The following is a 16,575-nucleotide window of genomic DNA, read 5'->3' as shown; positions in this document are numbered from 1 at the left end:
GAGTTTCACAGAAAGCTTCTTTCTCTTTGTTATCGGAGGATATTTCCTTTGGCCCTATAGTGTTCAAAGGGATCCGAAATATCTGTTCTCAGATTCCACAGAAATAAGGCTAGCAAAGAGATCCACGAAATACAGATGTAACTCTGTGAGATGAATTAACAGAACACTAAGCAGTTTCTCAGAAAGCTTCTTTCTCTTTGTTATCGGAGGATACTTCCTTTTTCACCATAGCCCTCTATGGGCTTCCAAATATCACTTTGCCAATTCCACAAGAACTGTCTTAACGAAAGGCTTCTTGAGGGGAAAGCTGTAACTCTGTGAGATGATTTCACAGAACACAAAGAAGTTTATCAGAAAGCTTCTTTCTCTTTGTTATCAGAGGATATTTCCTTTGGCCCTATAGTCTTCAAAGCTATCCGAAATATCTGTTCTCAGATTCCACAGAAAAAAGGCTAGCAAAGAGATCCACGAAATACAGATGTAACTCTGTGAGATGAATTAACAGAACACTAAGTAGTTTCTCAGTAAGCTTCTTTCCAGATTTCATCTGAGGATATTTCCTTTTTCACCATAGCCCTCTATGGGCTTCCAAATATCACTTTGCCAATTCCACAAGAACTGTCTTAGGGAAAGGCTTCTTGAGGGGAAAGCTGTAACTCTGTGAGATGATTTCACAGAACACAAAGGAGTTTCACAGAAAGCTTCTTTCTCATTGTTATTGGAGGATATTTCCTTTGGCCCTATAGTGTTCAAAGGGATCCGAAATATCTGTTCTCAGATTCCACAGAAAAAAGGCTAGCGAAGAGATCCACGAAATACAGATGTAACTCTGTGAGATGAATTAAAAGAACACTGAGCAGTTTCTGAGACAGCTTTTTTCCATATTTCATCTGAGGATATTTCCTTTTTCACCATAGCCCTCTATGGGCTTCCAAATATAACTTTGCCAATTCCACAAGAACTGTCTTAGCGAAAGGCTCCTTGAGGGGAAAGCTGTAACTCTGTGAGATGATTTCACAGACACAAAGAAGTTTCTCAGAAAGCTTCTTTCTCTTTGTTATCGGAGGATATTTCCTTTGGCCCTAGAGTCTTCAAAGGGATCCGAAATATCTGTTCTCAGATTCCACAGAAATAAGGCAAGCAAAGAGATCCACAAAATACAGATGTAACACTGTGAGATGAATTAACAGAACACTAAGCAGTTTCTCAGAAAGCCTCTTTCCAGATTTCATCTGAGAATATTTCCTTTTTCAACATAGCCCTCTATTGGCTTCCAAATATCACTTTGCCAATTCCACAAGAACTGTCTTAGCGAAAGGCTTCTTGAAGGGAAAGCTGTAACTCTGTGAGATGATTTCACAGAACACAAAGAAGTTTCTCAGAAAGCTTCTTTCTCTTTGTTATCGGAGGATATTTCCTTTGGCCCTATAGTCTTCAAAGGGATCCGAAATATCTGTTCTAAGATTCCACAGAAATAAGGCTAGCAAAGAGATCCACGAAATACAGATATAACTCTGTGAGATGAATTAACAGAACACAAAGCAGTTGCTCATAAAGCTTCTTTCCAGATTTCATCTGAGGATATTTCCTTTTTCACCATAGCCCTCTATGGGCTTCCAAATATCACTTTGCCAATTCCACAAGAACTGTGTTAGCGAAAGGCTTCTTGAGGGGAAAGCTCTAGCTCTGTGAGATGATTTCACAGACACAAAGAAGTTTCTCAGAAAGCTTCTTTCTCTTTGTTATCGGAGGATATTTCCTTTGGCCCTAGAGTCTTCAAAGGGATCCGAAATATCTGTTCTCAGATTCCACAGAAATAAGGCTAGCAAAGAGATGCACAAAATACACATATAACACTGTGAGATGAATTTACAGAACACTAAGCAGTTTCTCAGAAAGCCTCTTTCCAGATTTCATCTGAGGATATTTCCTTTTTCAACATATCCCTCTATGGGCTTCCAAATATCACTTTGCCAATTCCACAAGAACTGTCTTAGCGAAAGGCTTCTTGAGGGGAAAGCTGTAACTCTGTGAGATGATTTCACAGAACACAAAGAAGTTTCTCAGAAAGCTTCTTTCTCTTTGCTATCGGAGGATATTTCCTTTGGCCCGATAGTCTTCAAAGGGATCCGAAATATCTGTTCTCAGTTTCCACAGAAATAAGGCTAGCAAAGAGATCCACCAAATACAAATGTAACTCTGTGAGATGAATTAACAGAACACTAAGCAGTTTCTCAGAAAGCTTCTTTCCAGATTCCATCTGAGGATATTTCCTTTTTCACCATAGCCCTCTATGGGCTTCCAAATTTCACTTTGCCAATTCCACAAGAACTGTCTTAGCGAAAGGCTTCTTGAGCGGAAAGCTGTAACTCTGTGAGATGATTTCACAGAACACAAAGAAGTTTCTCAGAAAGCTTCTTTCTCTTTTTTATCGGAGGATATTTCCTTGGCTCTATAGTCTTCAAAGGGATCCGAAATATCTGTTCTCAGATTCCACAAAAATAAGGCTAGCAAAGAGATCCACGAAATACATATATAACTCTGTGAGATGAATTAACAGAACACTAAGCAGTTTCTCAGAAAGCTTCTTTCCAGATTTCATCTGAGGATATATCCTTTTTAAACATAGCCTCTATGGGCTTCCAAATATCACTTTGCCAATTCCACAAGAACTGTCTTAGCGAAAGGCTTTTTGAGGGGAAAGCTGTAACTCTGTGAGATGATTTCACAGAACACAAAGGAGTTTCACAGAAATCTTCTTTCTCTTTGTTATCGGAGGATATTTACTTTGGCCCTATAGTGTTCAAAGCGATCCGAAATATCTGTTCTCAGATTCCACAGAAATAAGGCTAGCAAAGAGATTCACGAAATACAGATGTAACTCTGTGAGATGAATTAACAGAACACTAAGCAGTTTCTCAGAAAGCTTCTTTCTCTTTGTTATCGGAGGATATTTCCTTTTTCACCATAGCCCTCTATGGGCTTCCAAATATCACTTTGCCAATTCCACAAGAACTCTCTTAGCGAAAGGCTTCTTGAGGGGAAAGCTGTAACTCTGTGAGATGATTTCACAGAACACAAAGAAGTTTCTCAGAAAGCTTCTTTCTCTTTGTTATCGGAGGATATTTCCCATGGCACTATAGTCTTCAAAGGGATCCGAAATATCTGTTCTCAGATTCCATAGAAATAAGGCTAGCAAAGAGATCCACGAAATACAGATGTAACTCTGTGAGATCAATTAACACAACACTAAGCAGTTTCTCAGAAAGCTTCTTTCGAAATTTCAACTGAGGATATTTCCTTTTTCACCATAGCCCTCTATGGGCTTCCAAATATCAATTTCTCAATTTCACAAGAACTGTCTTAGCGAAAGGCTTCTTCAGTGGAAGGCTGTAACTATGTGAGGTGATTTCAGAGAACACAAAGAAGTCTCTCAGAAGGCTTCTTTCTCTTTGTTATCGGAGGATATTTCCTTTGGCCCTCTAGTCTTCAAAGGGATCCGAATTATCTGTTCTCAGATTCCACAGAAATAAGGCTAGCAAAGAGATCCACGAAATACAGATGTAACTCTGTGAGATGAATTAAAAGAACACTGAGCAGTTTCTCAGAAAGCTTCTTTCCAGATTTCATCTGAGGATATTTCCTTTTTCACCATAGCCCTCTGTAGGCTTCCAAATATCACTTTGCGAATTCCACAGGAACTGTCTTAGCGAAAGGCTTCTTGAGAGGAAAGCTGTAACTTTGTGAGATGATTTCACAGAACACAAAGAAGTCGCTCAGAAAGCTTCTTTCTCTTTGTTATCGGAGGATATTTCCTTTGGCCCTATAGTCTTCAAAAGGATCCGAAATATCTGTTCTCAGATTCCACAGAAATAAGGCTAGCAAAGAGATCCACGAAATACAGATGTAACTCTGTGAGATCAATTAACAGAACACTAAACAGTTTCTCAGAAAGCTTCTTTCCAGATTTCATCTGAGGATATTTCCTTTATCACCATAGCCCTCTATGGGCTTCCAAATATCACTTTGCCAATTCCAAAAGAACTGTCTTAGGGAAAGGCTTCTTGAGGGGAAAGCTGTAACTCTGTGAGATGATTTCACAGAACACAAAGCAGTTTCACAGAAAGCTTCTTACTCATTGTTATCGGAGGATATTTCCTTTGGTCCTATAGTGTTCAAAGGGATCCGAAATATCTGTTCTCAGATTCCACAGAAATAAGGCTAGGAAAGAGATCCACGAAACACAGATGTAACTCTGTGAGATGAATTAACACAACACTAAGCAGTTTCTCAGAAAGCTTCTTTCGAAATTTCAACTGAGGATATTTCCTTTTTCACCATAGCCCTCTATGGGCTTCCAAATATCACTTTGCCAATTCCACAAGAACTGTCTTAGCGAAAGGCTTCTTGAGGGGAGAGCTGTAACTCTGTGAGATGATTTCACAGAACACAAAGAAGTTTCTCAGAAAGCTTCTTTCTCTTGGTTATCGCAGGATATTTCGTTTGGCCCTATAGTCTTCAAAGCTATCCGAAATATCTGTTCTCAGATTCCACAGAAAAAAGGCTAGGAAAGAGATCCTCGAAATAAAGATGTAACTCTGTGAGATGAATTAACAGAACACTAAGCAGTTTCTCAGAAAGCTTCTTTCGAAATTTCATCTGAGGATATTTCCTTTTTCACCATAGCCCTCTATGGGCTTCCAAATATCACTTTGCCAATTCCACAAGAACTGTCTTAGCGAAAGGCTTCTTGAGAGGAAAGCTGTAACTCTGTGAGATGATTTCACAGAACACAAAGAAGTTTCTCAGAAATCTTCTTTCTCTTTGTTATCGGAGGATATTTCCTAGGCCCTGTAGACTTCAAAGGGATCCGAAATATCTGTTCTCAGATTCCACAGAAATAAGGCTAGCAAAGAGATCCTCGAAATACAGATGTAACTCTGTGAGATGAATTAACAGAACACTAATTCAGTTTCTCAGAAAGTTTCTTTCCAGATTTCATCTGAGGATATTTCCTTTTTCAGCATAACCCTCTATGGGCTTCCTAATATCACTTTGCCAATTCCACAAGAACTGTCTTAGCGAAAGGATTCTTGAAGGGAGAGCTGTAACACTGTGAGATGATTTCACAGAACACAAAGAAGTTTCTCACAAAGCTTCTTTCTCTTTGTTATCCAAGGACATTTCCTTTGGCCGTATAGTCTTCAAAGCGATCCGAAATATCTGTTCTCAGATTGCACAGAAATAAGGCTAGCAAAGAGATCCTCGAAATACAGATGTAACTGTGTGAGATGAATTAACAGAACACTAAGCAGTTTCTCAGAAAGCTTCTTTCCAGATTTCATCTGAGGATATTTCCTTTTTCACCATAGCCCTCTATGGGCTTCCTAATATCACTTTGCCAATTCCACAAGAACTGTCTTAGCGAAAGGCTTCTTGAGGGGAAAGCTGTAACTATGTGAGATGATTTCACAGAACACAAAGAAGTTTCTCAGAAAGCTTCTTTCTCTTTATTATCGGAGGATATTTCCTTTGGCCCTATAGTGTTCAAAGGGATCCGAAATATCTCTTCCCAGATTCCTCAGAAATAAGGCTAGCAAGGAAATCCACGAAATACAGATGTAACTCTGTGAGATGAATTAACAGAACACTAAGCAGTTTCTCAGAAAGCTTCTTTCCAGATTTCATCTGAGGATATTTCCTTTTTCACCATAGCCCTCTTTGGGCTTCCAAACATCACTTTGCCAATTCCACAAGAACTGTCTTAGCGAAAGGCTTCTTGAGGCGAAAGCTGTAACTCTGTGAGATGATTTCACAGAACACAAAGAAGTTTCTCAGAAAGCTTCTTTCTCTTTGTTATCGGAGGATATTTCCTTTTGCCCTATAGTCTTCAAAGGGATCCGAAATATCTGTTCTCAGATTCCACAGAAATAAGGCTAGCAAAGAGATCCACGAAATACAGATGTAACTCTGTGAGATGAATTAACAGAACACTAAGCAGTTTCTCAGAAAGCTTCTTTCCAGATTTCATCTGAGGATATTTCCTTTTTCACCATAGCCCTCTATGGGCTTCCAAATATCACTTTGCCAATTCCACAAGAACTGTCTTAGCGAAAGGCTTCTTGAGGGGAAATCTGTAACTCTGTGAGATGATTTCACAGAACACAAAGAAGTTTCTCAGAAAGCTTCTTTCTCTTTGTTATCGGAGGATATTTCCTTTGGCCCTATAGTCTTCAAAGGGATCCGAAATATCTGTTCTCAGATTCCACAGAAAAAAGGCTATTAAAGAGATCCTCGAAATAAAGATATGACTCTGTGAGATGAATTAACAGAACACTAAGCAGTTTCTCAGAAAGCTTCTTTCCAGATTTCATCTGAGGATATTTCCTTTTTCACGATAGCCCTCTGGGGGCTTCCAAATATCACTTTCCCAATTCCACAAGAACTGTGTTAGCGAAAGGCTTCTTGAGGGGAAAGCAGTAACTCTGTGAGATGATTTCACAGAACACAAAGCAGTTTCTCAGAAAGCTTCTTTCGAAATTTCAACTGAGGACATTTCCTTTTTCACCATAGCCCTCTATGGGCTTCCAAATATCACTTTGCCAATTCCACAAGAACTGTCTTAGCGAAAGGTTTCTTGAGGGGAAAGCTGTATCTCTGTGAGATGATTTCACAGAACACAAAGGAGTTTCACAGAAAGCTTCTTTCTCTTTGTTATCGCAGGATATTTCCTTTGGCCCTATAGTGTTCAAAGGGATCCGAAATATCTGTTCTCAGATTCCACAGAAATAAGGCTAGCAAAGAGATTCACGAAATACAGATGTAACTCTGTGAGATGAATTAACACAACACTAAGCAGTTTCTCAGAAAGCTTCTTTCTCTATGTTATCGGAGGATATTTCCTTTTTCACCATAGCCCTCTATGGGCTTCCAAATATCACTTTGCCAATTCCAGAAGAACTCTCTTAGCAAAAGGCTTCTTGAGGGGAAAGCTGTAACTCTGTGAGATGATTTCACAGAACACTAAGAAGTTTCTCAGAAAGCTTCTTTCTCTTTGTTATCGGAGGATATTTCCTTTGGCCCTATAGTCTTCAAAGGGATCCGAAAGATCGGTTCTCAGATTCCACAGAAATAAGGCTAGCAAAGAGGTCCACGAAATAAAGATGTAACTCTGTGAGATGAATTAAAAGAACACTGAGCAGTTTCTCAGAAAGCTTCTTTCCAGATTTCATCTGAGGATATTTCCTTTTTCACCATAGCCCTCTATGGGCTTCCAAATATCACTTTGCCAATTCCACAAGAACTGTCTTAGCGAAAGGCTTCTTGAGGGGAAAGCTGTAACTCTGTGAGATGATTTCACAGAACACAAAGGAGTTTCACAGAAAGCTTCTTTCTCTTTGTTATCGGAGGATATTTCCTTTGGCCCTATAGTGTTCAAAGGGATCCGAAATATCTGTTCTCAGATTCCACAGAAATAAGGCTAGCAAAGAGATCCACGAAATACAGATGTAACTCTGTGAGATGAATTAACAGAACACTAAGCAGTTTCTCAGAAAGCTTCTTTCTCTTTGTTATCGGAGGATATTTCCTTTTTCACCATAGCCCTCTATGGGCTTCCAAATATCACTTTGCCAATTCCACAAGAACTGTCTTAGCGAAAGGCTTCTTGAAGGGAAAGCTGTAACTCTGTGAGATGATTTTACAGAACACAAAGCAGTTTCACAGAAAGCTTCTTTCTCTTTGTTATCGGAGGATATTTCCTCTGGCCCTATAGTGTTCAAAGGGATCCGAAATATCTCTTCTCAGATTCCACAGAAATAAGGCTAGGAAAGAGATCCACGAAATGCAGATGTAACTCTGTGAGATGAATTAACACAACACTAAGCAGTTTCTCAGAAAGCCTCTTTCGAAATTTCAACTGAGGATATTTCCTTTTTCACCATAGCCCTCTATGGGCTTCCAAATATCACTTTGCCAATTCCACAAGAACTGTCTTAGCGAAAGGCTTCTTGAGGGGAAAGCTGTAACTATGTGAGATGATTTCACAGAACACAAAGAAGTTTCTCAGAAAGCTTCTTTCTCTTTGTTATCGGAGGATATTTCCTTTGGCTGTATAGTCTTCAAAGGGATCCGAAATATCTGTTCTCAGATTCCACAGAAATAAGGCTAGCAAAGAGATCCACGAAACACAGATGTAACTCTGTGAGATGAATTAACAGAACACTAAGCAGTTTCTCAGAAAGCTTCTTTCCAGATTTCACGTGATGATATATCCTTTTTAAACATAGCCCTGTATGGGCTTCCAAATATCACTTTGCCAATTCCACAAGAACTGTCTTAGCGAAAGATTTCTTGAGGGGAAAGCTGTAACTCTGTGAGATGATTTCACAGAACACAAAGGAGTTTCACAGAAAGCTTCTTTCTCTTTGTTAACGGAGGATATTTCCTTTGGCCCTATAGTGTTCAAAGGGATCCGAAATATCTGTTCTCAGATTCCACAGAAATAAGGCTAGCAAAGAGATTCACGAAATACAGATGTAACTCTGTGAGATGAATTAACAGAACACTAAGCAGTTTCTCAGAAAGCTTCTTTCTCTTTGATATCGGAGGATATTTCCTTTTTCACCATAGCCCTCTATGGGCTTCCAAATATCACTTTGCCTATTCCACAAGAACTCTCTTAGCGAAAGGCTTCTTGAGGGGAAACTGTAACTCTGTGAGATGATTTCAAAGAACACAAAGAAGTCTCTCAGAAAGCTTCTTTCTCTTTGTTATCGGAGGATATTTCCTTTGGCCCTATAGTCTTCAAAGGGATCCGAAATATCTCTTCTCAGATTCCACAGAAATAAGGCTAGCAAAGAGATCCACGAAATACAGATGTAACTCTGTGAGATGAATTAAGAGAACACTGAGCAGTTTCTCAGAAAGCTTCTTTTCAGATTTCATCTGAGGATATTTCCTTTTTCACCATAGCCCTCTATGGGCTTCCAAATATCACTTTGCCAATTCCACAGGAACTGTCTTAGCGAAAGGCTTCCTGAGGGGAAAGCTGTAACTATGTGAGATGATTTCACAGAACACAAAGACGTTTCTCAGAAAGCTTCTTTCTCTTTGTTATCGGAGGATATTTCCTTTGGCCCTAGAGTCTTCAAAGGGATCCGAAATATCTGTTCTCAGATTCCACAGAAGTAAGGCTAGCAAAGAGATCCACAAAATACACCTGTAACACTGTGAGATGAATTAACAGAACACTAAGCAGTTTCTCAGAAAGCCTCTTTCCAGATTTCATCTGAGGATATTTCCTTTTTCAACATATCCCTCTATGGGCTTCCAAATATCACTTTGCCAATTCCACAAGAACTGCCTTAGCGAAAGGCTTCTTGAGGGGAAAGCTGTAACTCTGTGAGATGATTTCACAGAACACAAAGAAGTTTCTCAGAAAGCTTCTTTCTCTTTGCTATCGGAGGATATTTCCTTTGGCCCGATAGTCTTCAAATGGATCCGAAATATCTGTTCTCAGTTTCCACAGAAATAAGGCTAGCAAAGAGATCCACCAAATACAAATGTAACTCTGTGAGATGAATTAACAGAACACTAAGCAGTTTCTCAGAAAGCTTCTTTCCAGATTCCATCTGAGGATATTTCCTTTTTCACCATAGCCCTCTATGGGCTTCCAAATTTCACTTTGCCAATTCCACAAGAACTGTCTTAGCGAAAGGCTTCTTGAGCGGAAAGCTGTAACTCTGTGAGATGATTTCACAGAACACAAAGAAGTTTCTCAGAAAGCTTCTTTCTCTTTTTTATCGGAGGATATTTCCTTGGCTCTATAGTCTTCAAAGGGATCCGAAATATCTGTTCTCAGATTCCACAAAAATAAGGCTAGCAAAGAGATCCACGAAATACAGATATAACTCTGTGAGATGAATTAACAGAACACTAAGCAGTTTCTCAGAAAGCTTCTTTCCAGATTTCATCTGAGGATATATCCTTTTTAAACATAGCCTCTATGGGCTTCCAAATATCACTTTGCCAATTCCACAAGAACTGTCTTAGCGAAAGGCTTCTTGAGGGGAAAGCTGTAACTCTGTGAGATGATTTCACAGAACACAAAGGAGTTTCACAGAAAGCTTCTTTCTCTTTGTTATCGGAGGATATTTACTTTGGCCCTATAGTGTTCAAAGGGATCCGAAATATCTGTTCTCAGATTCCACAGAAATAAGGCTGGCAAAGAGATTCACGAAATACAGATGTAACTCTTTGAGATGAATTAACAGAACACTAAGCAGTTTCTCAGAAAGCTTCTTTCTCTTTGTTATCGGAGGATATTTCCTTTTTCACCATAGCCCTCTATGGGCTTCCAAATATCACTTTGCCAATTCCACAAGAACTCTCTTAGCGAAAGGCTTCTTCAGGGGAAAGCTGTAACTCTGTGAGATGATTTCACAGAACACAAAGAAGTTTCTCAGAAAGCTTCTTTCTCTTTGTTATCGGAGGATATTTCCTTTGGCCCTATAGTCTTCAAAGGGATCCGAAATATCTGTTCTCAGATTCCACAGAAATAAGGCTAGCAAAGAGATCCACGAAATACAGATGTAACTCTGTGAGATCAATTAACACAACACTAAGCAGTTTCTCAGAAAGCTTCTTTCGAAATTTCAACTAAGGATATTTCCTTTTTCAGCATAGCCTTCTATGGGCTTCCAAATATCAATTTGCCAATTTCACAAGAACTGTCTTAGCGAAAGGCATCTTGAGTGGAGGGCTGTAACTATGTGAGGTGATTTCAGAGAACACAAAGAAGTCTCTCAGAAGGCTTCTTTCTCTTTGTTATCGGAGGATATTTCCTTTGGCCCTATAGTCTTCAAAGGGATCCGAATTATCTGTTCTCAGATTCCACAGAAATAAGGCTGGCTAAGAGATCCACGAAATACAGATGTAACTCTGTGAGATGAATTAAAAGAACACTGAGCAGTTTCTCAGAAAGCTTCTTTCCAGATTTCATCTGAGGATATTTCCTTTTTCACCATAGCCCTCTGTAGGCTTCCAAATATCACTTTGCGAATTCCACAGGAACTGTCTTAGCGAAAGGCTTCTTGAGAGGAAAGCTGTAACTTTGTGAGATGATTTCACAGAACACAAAGAAGTCGCTCAGAAAGCATCTTTCTCTTTGTTATCGGAGGATATTTCCTTTGGCCCTATAGTCTTCAAAAGGATCCGAAATATCTGTTCTCAGATTCCACAGAAATAAGGCTAGCCAAGAGATCCACGAAATACAGATGTAACTCTGTGAGATCAATTAACAGAACACTAAACAGTTTCTCAGAAAGCTTCTTTCCAGATTTCATCTGAGGATATTTCCTTTATCACCATAGCCCTCTATGGGCTTCCAAATATCACTTTGCCAATTCCAAAAGAACTGTCTTAGGGAAAGGCTTCTTGAGGGGAAAGCTGTAACTCTGTGAGATAATTTCACAGAACACAAAGCAGTTTCACAGAAAGCTTCTTACTCTTTGTTATCGGAGGATATTTCCTTTGGCCCTATAGTGTTCAAAGGGATCCGAAATATCTGTTCTCAGATTCCACAGAAATAAGGCTAGGAAAGAGATCCACGAAACACAGATGTAACTCTGTGAGACGAATTAACACAACACTAAGCAGTTTCTCAGAAAGCTTCTTTCGAAATTTCAACTGAGGATATTTCCTTTTTCACCATAGCCCTCTATGGGCTTCCAAATATCACTTTGCCAATTCCACAAGAACTGTCTTAGCGAAAGGCTTCTTGAGGGGAGAGCTGTAACTCTGTGAGATGATTTCACAGAACACAAAGAAGTTTCTCAGAAAGCTTCTTTCTCTTGATTATCGCAGGATATTTCGTTTGGCCCTATAGTCTTCAAAGCTATCCGAAATATCTGTTCTCAGATTCCACAGAAAAAAGGCTAGGAAAGAGATCCTCGAAATAAAGATGTAACTCTGTGAGATGAATTAACAGAACACTAAGCAGTTTTGAGAAAGATTCTTTCCAGATTTCATCTGAGGATATTTCCTTTTTCAACATAGCCCTCTGTGGGCTTCCAAATATCACTTTGCCAATTCCACAAGAACTGTGTTAGCGAAAGGCTTCTTGAGGGGAAAGCTGTAACTCTGTGAGATGATTTCACAGAACACAAAGAAGTTTCTCAGAAATCTTCTTTCTCTTTGTTATCGGAGGATATTTCCTAGGCCCTGTAGACTTCAAAGGGATCCGAAATATCTGTTCTCAGATTCCACAGAAATAAGGCTAGCAAAGAGATCCTCGAAATACAGATGTAACTCTGTGAGATGAATTAACAGAACACTAATTCAGTTTCTCAGAAAGCTTCTTTCCAGATTTCATCTTAGGATATTTCCTTTTTCACCATAGCTCTCTATGGGCTTCCTAATATCACTTTGCCAATTCCACAAGAACTGTCTTAGCGAAAGGCTTCTTGAGGGGAAAGCTGTAACTATGTGAGATGATTTCACAGAACACAAAGAAGTTTCTCAGAAAGCTTCTTTCTCTTTGTTATCGGAGGATATTTCCTTTGGCCCTATAGTGTTCAAAGGGATCCGAAATATCTGTTCTCAGATTCCACAGAAATAAGGCTAGCAAAGAGATCCACGAAATACAGATGTAACTCTGTGAGATGAATTAACAAAACACTAAGCAGTTTCTCAGAAAGCTTCTTTCCAGATTTCATCTGAGGATATTTCCTTTTTCACCATAGCCCTCTATGGGCTTCCAAATATCACTTTGCCAATTCCACAAGAACTGTCTTAGCGAAAGGCTTCTTGAGGGGAAATCTGTAACTCTGTGAGATGATTTCACAGAACACAAAGAAGTTTCTCAGAAAGCTTCTTTCTCTTTGTTATCGGAGTATATTTCCTTTGGCCCTATAGTCTTCAAAGGGATCCGAAATATCTGTTCTCAGATTCCACAGAAAAATGGCTAGGAAGCAGATCCTCGAAATAAAGATATGACTCTGTGAGATGAATTAACAGAACACTAAGCAGTTTCTCAGAAAGCTTCTTTCCAGATTTCATCTGAGGATATTTCCTTTTTCACGATAGCCCTCTGGGGGCTTCCAAATATCACTTTGCCAATTCCACAAGAACTGTGTTAGCGAAAGGCTTCTTGAGGGGAAAGCTGTAACTCTGTGAGATGATTTCACAGAACACAAAGCAGTTTCTCAGAAAGCTTCTTTCGAAATTTCAACTGAGGACATTTCCTTTTTCACCATAGCCCTCTATGGGCTTCCAAATATCACTTTGCCAATTCCACAAGAACTGTCTTAGCGAAAGGCTTCTTGAGGGAAAAGCTGTAACTCCGTGCGATGATTTCACTGAACACAAAGCAGTTTCACAGAAAGCTTCTTTCTCTTTGTTATCGGAGGATATTTCCTTTGGCTGTTTAGTGTTCAAAGGGATCCGAAATATCTGTTCTCAGATTCCACAGAAATAAGGCTAGCAAAGAGATCCACGAAATACAGATGTAACTCTGTGAGATGAATTAACAGAACACTAAGCAGTTTCTCAGAAAGCTTCTTTCCAGATTTCATCTGAGGATATTTCCTTTTTCACCGTAGCCCTCTATGGGCTTCCAAATATCACTTTGCCAATTCCACAAGAACTGTCTTAGGGAAAGGCTTCTTGAGGGGAAAGCTGTAACTCTGTGAGATGATTTCACGGAACACAAAGGAGTTTCACAGAAAGCTTCTTTCTCATTGTTATCGGAGGATATTTCTTTTGGCCCTATAGTGTTCAAAGGGATACGAAATATCTCTTCTCAGATTCCACAGAAATAAGGCTAGCAAAGAGATCCACGAAATACAGATGTAACTCTGTGAGATGAATTAAGAGAACACTGAGCAGTTTCTCAGAAAGCTTCTTTCCAGATTTCATCTGAGGATATTTCCTTTTTCACCATAGCCCTCTATGGGCTTCCTAATATCACTTTGCCAATTCCACAAGAACTGTCTTAGCGAAAGGCTTCTTGAAGGGAAAGCTGTAACTCTGTGAGATGATTTCACAGAACACAAAGAAGTTTCTCAGAAAGCTTCTTTCTCTTTGTTATCGGAGGATATTTCCTTTGGCCCTATAGTCTTCAAAGGGATCCGAAATATCTGTTCTCAGATTCCACAGAAATAAGGCTAGCAAATAAATCCACGAAATACAGATGTAACTCTGTGAGATGAATTAACAGAACACTAAGCAGTTTCTCAGAAAGCTTCTTTCCGGATTTCATCTGAGGATATTTCCTTTTTCACCGTAGCTCTCTATGGGCTTCCAAATATCACTTTGCCAATTCCACAAGAACTGTCTTAGCGAAAGGCTTCTTGAGGGGAAAGCTGTAACTCTGTGAGATGATTTCACAGAACACAAAGAAGTTTCTCAGAAAGCTTCTTTCTCTTTGTTATCGGAGGATATTTCCTTTGGCCCTATAGTCTTCAAAGGGATCCGAAATATTTGTTCTCAGATTCCACAGAAATAAGGCTAGCAAAGAGATCCACGAAATACAGATGTAACTCTGTGAGATGAATTAACAGAACACTAAGCAGTTTCTCAGAAAGCTTCTTTCCAGATTCCATCTGAGGATATTTCCTTTTTCACCATAGCCCTCTATGGGCTTCCAAATTTCACTGTGCCAATTCCACAAGAACTGTCTTAGCGAAAGGCTTCTTGAGCGGAAAGCTGTAACTCTGTGAGATGATTTCACAGAACACAAAGAAGTTTCTCAGAAAGCTTCTTTCTCTTTGTTATCGGAGGATATTTCCTTGGCTCTATAGTCTTCAAAGGGATCCGAAATATCTGTTCTCAGATTCCACAAAAATAAGGCTAGCAAAGAGATCCACGAAATACAGATATAACTCTGTGAGATGAATTAACAGAACACTAAGCAGTATCTCAGAAAGCTTCTTTCCAGATTTCATCTGAGGATATATCCTTTTTAAACATAGCATCTATGGGCTTCCAAATATCACTTTGCCAATTCCACAAGAACTGTCTTAGCGAAACGCTTCTTGAGGGGAAAGCTGTAACTCTGTGAGATGATTTCACAGAACACAAAGGAGTTTCACAGAAAGCTTCTTTCTCTTTGTTATCGGAGGATATTTACTTTGGCCCTATAGTGTTCAAAGGGATCCGAAATATCTGTTCTCATTTTCCACAGAAATAAGGCTAGCAAAGAGATTCACGAAATACAGATGTAACTCTGTGAGATGAATTAACAGAACACTAAGCAGTTTCTCAGAAAGCTTCTTTCTCTTTGTTATCGGAGGATATTTCCTTTTTCACCATAGCCCTCTATGGGCTTCCAAATATCACTTTGCCAATTCCACAAGAACTCTCCTAGCGAAAGGCTTCTTGAGGGGAAAGCTGTAACTCTGTGAGATGATTTCACAGAACACAAAGAAGTTTCTCAGAAAGCTTCTTTCTCTTTGTTATCGGAGGATATTTCCCTTGGCCCTATAGTCTTCAAAGGGATCCGAAATATCTGTTCTCAGATTCCACAGAAATAAGGCTAGCAAAGAGATCCACGAAATACAGATGTAACTCTGTGAGATCAATTAACAGAACACTAAGCAGTTTCTCAGAAAGCTTCTTTCCAGATTTCATCAGAGGATATTTCCTTTTTCACCGTAGCCCTCTATGGGCTTCCAAATATCACTTTGCCAATTCCACAAGAACTGTCTTAGGGAAAGGCTTCTTGAGGGGAAAGCTGTAACTCAGTGAGATGATTTCACAGAACACAAAGGAGTTTCACAGATATCTTCTTTCTCTTTGTTATCGGAGGATATATCCTTTGGCCCTATAGTGTTCAAAGGGATCCGAAATATCTGTTCTCAGATACCACAGAAATAAGGCTAGGAAAGATATCCACGAAATACAGATGTAACTCTCTGAGATGAATTAACACAACACTAAGCTGTTTCTCAGAAAGCTTCTTTCGAAATTTCAACTGAGGATATTTCCTTTTTACCATAGCCCTCTATGGGCTTCCAAATATCACTTTGCCAATTCCACAAGAACTGTCTTAGCGAAAGGCTTCTTGAGGGGAAAGCTGTAACTCTGTGAGATGATTTCACAGAACACAAGGAAGTTTCTCAGAAAGCTTCTTCCTCTTTGTTATCGGAGGATATTTCCTTTGGCCCGATAGTCTTCAAAGTGATCTGAAATATCTGTTCTCATATTCCACAGAAATAAGGCAGGCAAAGAGATCCACGAAATACAGATGTAACTCTGTGAGATGAATTAACAGAACACTAAGCAGTTTCTCAGAAAGCTTCTTCCCAGATTCCATCTGAGGATATTTCCTTTTTCACCATAGCCCTCTATGGGCTTCCAAATATCACTTTGCCAATTCCACAAGAACTGTCTTAGCGAAAGGCTTCTTGAGGGAAAAGCTGTAACTCTGTGAGATGATTTCACAGAACACAAAGCAGTTTCACAGAAAGCTTGTTTCTCTTTGTTATCGGAGGATATTTCCTTTGGCCCTATAGTGTTCAAATGGATCCGAAATATCTGTTCTCAGATTCCACAGAAATAAGGCTAGCAAAGAGA

This window comes from Macaca mulatta, chromosome 3 (assembly GCF_049350105.2).
Source record: "Macaca mulatta isolate MMU2019108-1 chromosome 3, T2T-MMU8v2.0, whole genome shotgun sequence".
Taxonomy (NCBI): Eukaryota; Metazoa; Chordata; class Mammalia; order Primates; family Cercopithecidae; genus Macaca; species Macaca mulatta.
The sequence above is the reverse complement of the archived record's forward strand: the minus strand, read 5'-3'. Positions refer to the sequence as shown.